General features: G+C 43.5%; 1 pseudogene; it reads left to right on the top strand.

The window, feature by feature from the left end:
- The first annotated feature begins 3,481 nt into the window (after positions 1-3,481).
- On the top strand, positions 3,482-6,209 carry LOC136532685 (transcription factor PCF8-like; annotated as a pseudogene).
- Positions 6,210-7,563: the final 1,354 nt, after the last annotated feature.

The raw sequence follows: 7,563 nt of genomic DNA, 5'->3' as shown, positions 1-7,563 counted from the left end.
AAATATTGTAGCTTAAATTTAAAATATTTTTAGGAATATATATTATTTTTCAATAAAATGGTTCATTAAAAATATATTAGAAGATGTATTATCTTTTGAAAATTTCTTCAACTCTGTAAGAATTTTATTCCATTGAATAAAAATGCTATGTTCTAGCATATATAATAGTATATATTTTCTGAAATAAGAAAATATTATCATATTAAACCTATTTTATTTGATTAATTTATAATAACACATGGTTCAAACACCATCAACATGAATTATCAGTGTGCCAGCGAAGCATTTACTATTTATTCACATTAAAGTACGAGACAGATATGCAGGTTGTTTGGTTGATGAAATGGCAACAAAAATGCAAAAGGGAACAAGATTGTGGGAGAAGACAACAAAATAGTATCTGATTACATTTAGGGTTGGAACTGTATCAATTTTGTATAAAGTGTTATCCATTCATAGTGGGACTCGATTACACGAGGGAAGGTGGGAACAAACATTGAATAACAAGATCTATTGTTTCAAAAAAAAATAACAAGACCTGTTTATCCGATGTAACTAAGTCATGTTACATTTAGATGAACCAAAGCTATCTTATTTTTCATAACACGTGCGCTATCGATCTACTCCCTCTGTCCCTAAAAAAGAGTTGCTATACTGCTATAGGAATCGTGCTGGTCAAACTTTTTCAACTTCAACTAAGTTTGTAGAAAATGCGTGCAACATTTATATCTCCAAATAGGTTTGTTATGAAAGTATATTCAATGATCTATCTAATGATACTAATCATGTACCATAAATGTTAATATTTTATTAAATATATTTGGTCAAAGTTAAAAGTTATTGACTTTTTGGGAAACGAGAATGACTCTTCTTTATGGACAGAAGGAATAGCTTTAATTTGCTATCTTTATATCTGTCTCTCTCACACACGTAGTGATGAAAACGGACAGAAACGGATGGAAAAACTCCTCTCCCAACTCCGGTTTCCATTTCTCTATATGGGACATCATGTTCACCGGGAACGGACGATGCACTGCCCCTGCCACTGTACTCCTTCCATTCAGCCACTCACAATCACGCAATCACAATCTACAACTAGTACTGGAAGTATTCTCCCATGCTGTAATTAAAGGGGAAACGGCCATGGCGGCCTGGCCTGGACGCGGATTCAAAATGGAAAATCCGTAGCAGCCGTTCGCACTGACCGAGGGCCAGGTATGAGTGTGACCGGAGGGCAAGACTTTGGGCCTCCTAATTATAAACCATATACGTACAAACTTGGGCGTAGTATCTGCGTTGTAAAACATGTCCCACCAAATTAAACAACGAAAAACAGACTTTTCTCTCAGCTGAACAATGAGCACAGTGCACAGCTAAAGTACTAAACCACCACTAGTGACATCGACGCACCCTAGTTCGTTCTCCAAACAACTACGTCCGTCACGTCACCTCTCTAACAACTATGACCGCCGCCAGGCAAGCAAAACCCTCCAACCACTGCCGGAACCAGCTGGCCCCCACCCCCCAAAAGCACAATGATTTTTTTTAAATACCTATATAAAATTCAATTGTTCAGCTAAAAAATTATTATTTTACTTTTTTCCGATAAATATTGTGCTTTTTTTTATTATGGGTACTATATATATATATATATATATATATATATATATATATATATATATATATATATATATATATATATGTGTGTGTGTGTGTGTGTGTGTGTGTGTGTGTGTGTGTGTGTGTGTGTAAAAACATTGAAAAACTATTGAGACATACATTATACATATTTATCATGTTACAAGGTGTCATCGTATTGTCTGCCCCCTGACCAAAAGTTCTGGTTCCGCCACCGCCTCTAACACAACGACTGTGTACGCCCGCTCGCTTAGGATGTACTAGCACTGCTACAAAAAAAAATGGATATAGAGATATGAAAAAGGACACCATTCTGTTTTTGCTAATCTGTTGCTTTTTCCTTTTGATGATGGCTTTGCGTGACTGTGCTCTGATGAACTTGCAAGGATTTTAAAGAAAACTCGTCAGTTGCTTCCGCAAGGGAGGAAAAAAATAAAAGTCACTACATCCAAATATGCGCGCATGGCACGAAATGGGAATTTGGAATTCCATGCCAAGCTGTCGCTCGCTGTCCCCGGGAGTTTTGCAGTCAAGCCCCTGCATGCTACTGTGCAGGCGTCGCAGGAAGCACCGACCCGAGGTCTCCTTCGCAAAAGTGTGCTCCTCTATAGTCTATACACCAGTCCACTCCCACTCCCACTCCCACTCCCACTCCCGGCTGCGTGCTGCTCCGGCGGATAAGCCCAGGCAGGACCGACCGCAGGAGAGGAGGAAGGCCCAGCGGCCAGCTGCAGCAGGTCGCCTCGGCAGCTCGGCTAGCTTCTTGTTACCTGCAGCCCCTACCTCTACTAGCTAGGTCTTGGACTCACTTGGGCGCGCTCGCCTGGCTCCTCCCCTTGCTGGCGGCTGGCCAGATCGATCGATCCGGCCTCTTCGGGCTCCAGAGCTTACTTCAGGTGAGATTACTTCTTTCGCCAAAGATTGGGTCCTCATTCCCCAATCATCATCATGTAATTAAAAAGCACATGGATCGATCGATTCACTTGCATCTCCATCCCCTCCACTCATATCCTGCTTCTTCATGCTGCATTTCCCGAGCGAGATTCGAACGGATTTGATGGATGCTGTCTGCAGCCTGCTGCCCTGCATTGGGGGGGTCGATCCATCGAGTTCTTGGACATTAGTTGCTTCCTACTTCCTAGCTCGGTCTTCTTCTTTCTTGGTGATGAGTAGCGTCACACACACAAAAAAATGCCTCTGTTTCTACTGCAAGTTCTCAGTTTCTCACTGATTTTATTCGCGTCCCGTCCAGATTTGATGCCGCTGGTTAGTTAGTACAGTACGGCACATAGTTAGATGTTCTAGGCTTCTAGCGCTGTCAGGCACTCGATCAGTCAAGGCCTTCATAATTTGCCCAGCAACTCTGCAAAGGCTCTCTTCAGTTTACCAGATTTGGCGATAAGATTTTCGTATATTTATTGGAGCCGAACGAATCTTCGTCTTTTTGCACGCTTTTTTCTGGCATTGAGTGTGTGGCTCGGCTGTAAATTAAATCAGTGGTCAGTGTAAAATTGAAGTATTGAACAGCTGGAAAGGGCCGGCACCGTGAATTTACTCAAGAACATCCTGTGTGTGTCCATTTTTTTTCAGATTCCTGTTGCTTTCAGCAGATTCCATTCACAAAAGCTCCTGCCTTTTCACTGATTGGGATTGGAATTGCAATTGCTTATCAATTTTAGTTTCTCCAAGGATTTGTTGCTTAAAATCCACAGTTCCCTTACCATATTAGCATGATTCCCTTTCCAAAAAGAATCGAATCAAATCAATATGTTCGCAATTCCACCGGCAAATGAGCAGGGACGGCGGCCGCGCATCTTCGGCAACTGGGGATGAGCGCGGCGGCATGGAGGAGGTAGCAGTAGCAGCAGGCATGGAGCGCCGCCTGCAAGCGCCCGCGCGCCGCGCTCGACGGCGGCGGGTCGGCAGCCGCGTGGCGGGCGAGCCGGGTGGCGCGCGCCGCGGCCGGCGGCAAGGACCGCCACAGCAAGGTGGTGACGGCGCGGGGGCTGCGGGACCGCCGCGTCCGTCTCTCCGTGCCCACGGCCATCCAGTTCTACGACATCCAGGACCGCCTCGGCGTCGACCAGCCCAGCAAGGCCATCGAGTGGCTCATCCGCGCCGCCGCCGCCGCTATCGACGGCCTCCCGTCGCTCGACTGCTCCTTCGCCCTCCCCACCGCCGCCGGGGCCGCATCTCCGCCGGGCGCTGGCGACGACGCCGAGGTCAGCACCTCCGACACCAGCAAGAGCTCCGTGCTCTCGCTCGCCAACGCCCCGGCTGACAACGCTGCCGCCGCAGCTCAGCAAGCCAGTCACGCCTACAGCGGCAACGCCGGCGGCGGCGGCGCGTTCGCCGAGCTGATCCTGCACTGCTCCACCAACGACAGCAAGCCCGTGGAGCAGCAGCAGCAGCCGACGCTCGCCTACTACGCAGCGCAGCTCCCGAGCGCGCATGCCGCGTCGGTCATGTCCTTCGAGACGATGCCACCCCACTTCTCCTTCATCCAGGAGCAGCCTCACCACGCAGTCGCCTTCGACCGGGGCACACTTCAGTCCAATGCCGCCGTCGCCGCGCCGCTGTGGCCGACGTCTCAAGCAAGCGTGCCTGCTGCAGAGGTTCGCCGCTTCTCCGGCTGATGCCACCGGACTGCCGTTCTTTCTTGGAGGCGGTGCTGCTGCTTCTCCGGTGGTGCCAGACAATTCGGAGCCGAGGCTGCAGCTCTGGGACTTCAAGCAGGAACGGAAGACCTGAAAAGTGGCACCCAGAGCTTGGCATTTCAGATGAATATTTCTTAGAGGTGAGAGTTTGATTTCCTCCTCAAATCTGCATAATTTCGTTCTGAGCAGCATTAGCTTTTCGTTTTAGAGAACTACCAAAAGTAAACAGCTCCCGAATATGACAAAATGGAAGGAGCTGGAACAAAATCGAAAACAACTAGTAGCAAATTGAATTTGTGATCAATAAAGTGAGTTTGAGGTTTTAGGATGGTTTCTGGACTGGATGTATTGAATTTACAATATTGCAGCAATACTATTCATGGTCAGACAAAATCCAACAGTGACTTCACAAACACGACTTGAAAGTTAATTATGGGTGGAAACAAAAAGAATTCACTTGTTTGCTTAGATCTCAATAATTTGTAAAACATGATGATTCATCATTGAGATCAATATGAGTTGGATGATGTTCTCAGTTGTCGCTTCTGGCAATGCACTAAGGTCTATCTATTCATTCAGCATTCAACGATTCTCCTAAAATCAGCTGTTTCATGGCGCACATTGTTTTTTAGCAATATAACATAACGTGTTATAAGATCCTGGTTTTCAGTTCATAAGTTCTATTTCTTACTGTTATTCCTAAGCTTATATTCATTAATTTGGAACTGTATTGCAAAAAAGTCATGGGGTAGCTGAATACATTTGAGAAACAGAAATGGCCTTTTTAGAACGCATAAGCTGTTCAGTAGTGTCAGTAGATTGAGGTTTTCATGAATAACGTACCTAGTTGGGAACTTGAGATACAAGTAGTATGAATGAATTCTAAGCTTTCTATAAAAGCTGGGTTTACCTGTAAAAAAAAAGTAGTATGAATAAATGAATGGTTTAATCATCTGCATTTCCATGCTTAAAAATTAGAGTTGGAGGCTGGAACTAAAAAATAATAGCCTATCTTGGTGTAAAGAAGTTTCTTCTAGGGTATATGTACAGAAATAAATTCAGTGAATTCTGATACATATTCTCCAGTCTTGGTGTCCTGCATTAGTAACCATGCGTGTAGGCAATTTTCTACGCATTTTTGCTATTTTGGTGTTTTTTTGTGGACATGCCATGACGTGTTTCATAAGGAGAAAAAAGAGTTTGGGATTCGAAACAAAGACTAAGAATAATAAAAACAAAGAACCTAAAGGAAGGTAACAGAAGCAAAAGCCTAAATAGGAGCTAAGTGATGACCGGCTACTCCTAATAAGAGAGAAACTATGCCTAGAGCCTAGAAGCAAGGTGGTTTGTTGGTTATTAGCGATTAACCTGGGCTCGACTAAGCAAGCACAAGGCAAGAGATCCAAAATGCAGTACACAGCGACTACCCACCCTGCAGTTCTTTGCCCAACAATAGTTACTAGTGATACTACTTGATTGATCACACTACCATTTCTGCACTATGCAATGTCAATTACTTGAACTATCTAGCTACAATGCTATATTTACATATGCATCACTCATACCTGATGACGTTTTATGAAAATCTTGTCTGACATTAATTATCTGTGCAGACTTCACTTGCTATATCTCATGCATTCCTTCCACTGACTTCCTGGCCGACCCTCATTTGCTGACACATTTGTTGTTTTCATTTCATAATACAGAGTGGACTGCAACTGTGGCAGGGACTGAAAGACCTGCAGAAACCAATGCATCAACCGCATCTTTCATTCGTCACTTTAACCTTTGTCAGTCGCTTACGGACTTGTTTGTGGCTTCTGTTGTGACGAGAAACCATTTTTTAAAATCTTTTCTTCATGGGTTTTTGTACTCTGGTAATCTCACTCGGACAAAACCTAAAGGTTGACTTGGTTGGCTGGTTGATTGTCACACGAATCTTCTGATTGTCGTCAGTGACTCGGTACTGAGACTCACGCGTGCACCAAACGGAAGCCATGGTATTTGCATATGAGGATTCTTAGCATCTCTAATTCAAACGGGATAGGACTATATAAAATGTTGGTAGCAATTCAGAATCCAAACTTGAACTCCAGCATTCTTTTCTGCCTTAACATCACCTAAGTGATCCTCAACTCTGAATATCTGATGAACTTCTGAATGTGCACCGAACCTCTGAAATTTGAAGTCCGGCCGATGAACTCGTGTCTGCACACCTGCCTAGTACTAGGTGGGTGGTTCAGAAGACTACAAGATATGTAACTGAAGGCTAGAATCCAACGGCATTTGAACATCTGTTCCCAGGGATGCAATGTGTATGAGAAACCAACGAGTTGCAGACTAGCAGTAGAGGTTTGTGATCAGAAGAACAATTCGGTTGTATCTAAAGAATTGTGAGCGGATATCATATCTTCTCCGCGCCACTGCGGTTCATTGGGAACAACTCAACAAAAGTTTGGATTTCCTTTCCCATGGGTGGCGTATTGTCCAACACGGTTTCATTATCCGAGTCTCAAGTTCAAATTTCGTTCCAAGCGTGACTCGGTTTACCGATCGAGCCATCCACATTCAACACAAGGTTACTCATGAACTGAGCTTCTGTTTGTAAACCACTAAACCTGCTGCTGGTGCGTCAAGACTTAAGGCCACTACTAGTCGATCAAACCGTGATCCCGTACATGCCAGAATCTCAGAAAACATAATCTTATGACGTCCTAAATCTTGATTTTGGTTTTAAAATGTTGAGCTTATCAGTTGTTATCAGGGACGAAGCCAGAAAAAAATTTAGGAGAGGCTGAACAAAAAAAATAGAGACTTTTTTTATCTTTTCTTAACCTTAGCCCCTCCTACCTAATATATATATACATAAAATTTTAAGAGAGGACTTAGGGGGGCTCCACGTGCCCAGGATCGGTAGGGGGCTAGAGCCCCCCAGCCCCACCGCTGGCTCCGTCGCTAGTTGTTATAGGTATTTTATCTTTAAATTAATGAAACTCGTGTGTTTATTATATCTTTATTAACTTCATTCTAAAAAATGTATAATTCTCGTTTTTCAAGTAGTCAAATAGTTTTAAGTTTGACTAAATTTATAGAAAAAAATACTTAAAATTTATGATACAGAATAAGTCATTACATTAATCATGGATTATATTTTTATAGAAAATCTATTTGAAGTCATACATATTAGCAATGTTTTTCTATAAACTTAGTTAGACTTCAGAAAGTTTGACTCAATCTAAAACCAGTATTGCATCATTTTTGGGATGGA

This window comes from Miscanthus floridulus, unplaced genomic scaffold (genome assembly GCF_019320115.1).
Source record: "Miscanthus floridulus cultivar M001 unplaced genomic scaffold, ASM1932011v1 fs_687_1_2, whole genome shotgun sequence".
NCBI classification, from domain to species: domain Eukaryota; kingdom Viridiplantae; phylum Streptophyta; class Magnoliopsida; order Poales; family Poaceae; genus Miscanthus; species Miscanthus floridulus.
The sequence above is the reverse complement of the archived record's forward strand: the minus strand, read 5'-3'. Positions and strand labels throughout refer to the sequence as shown.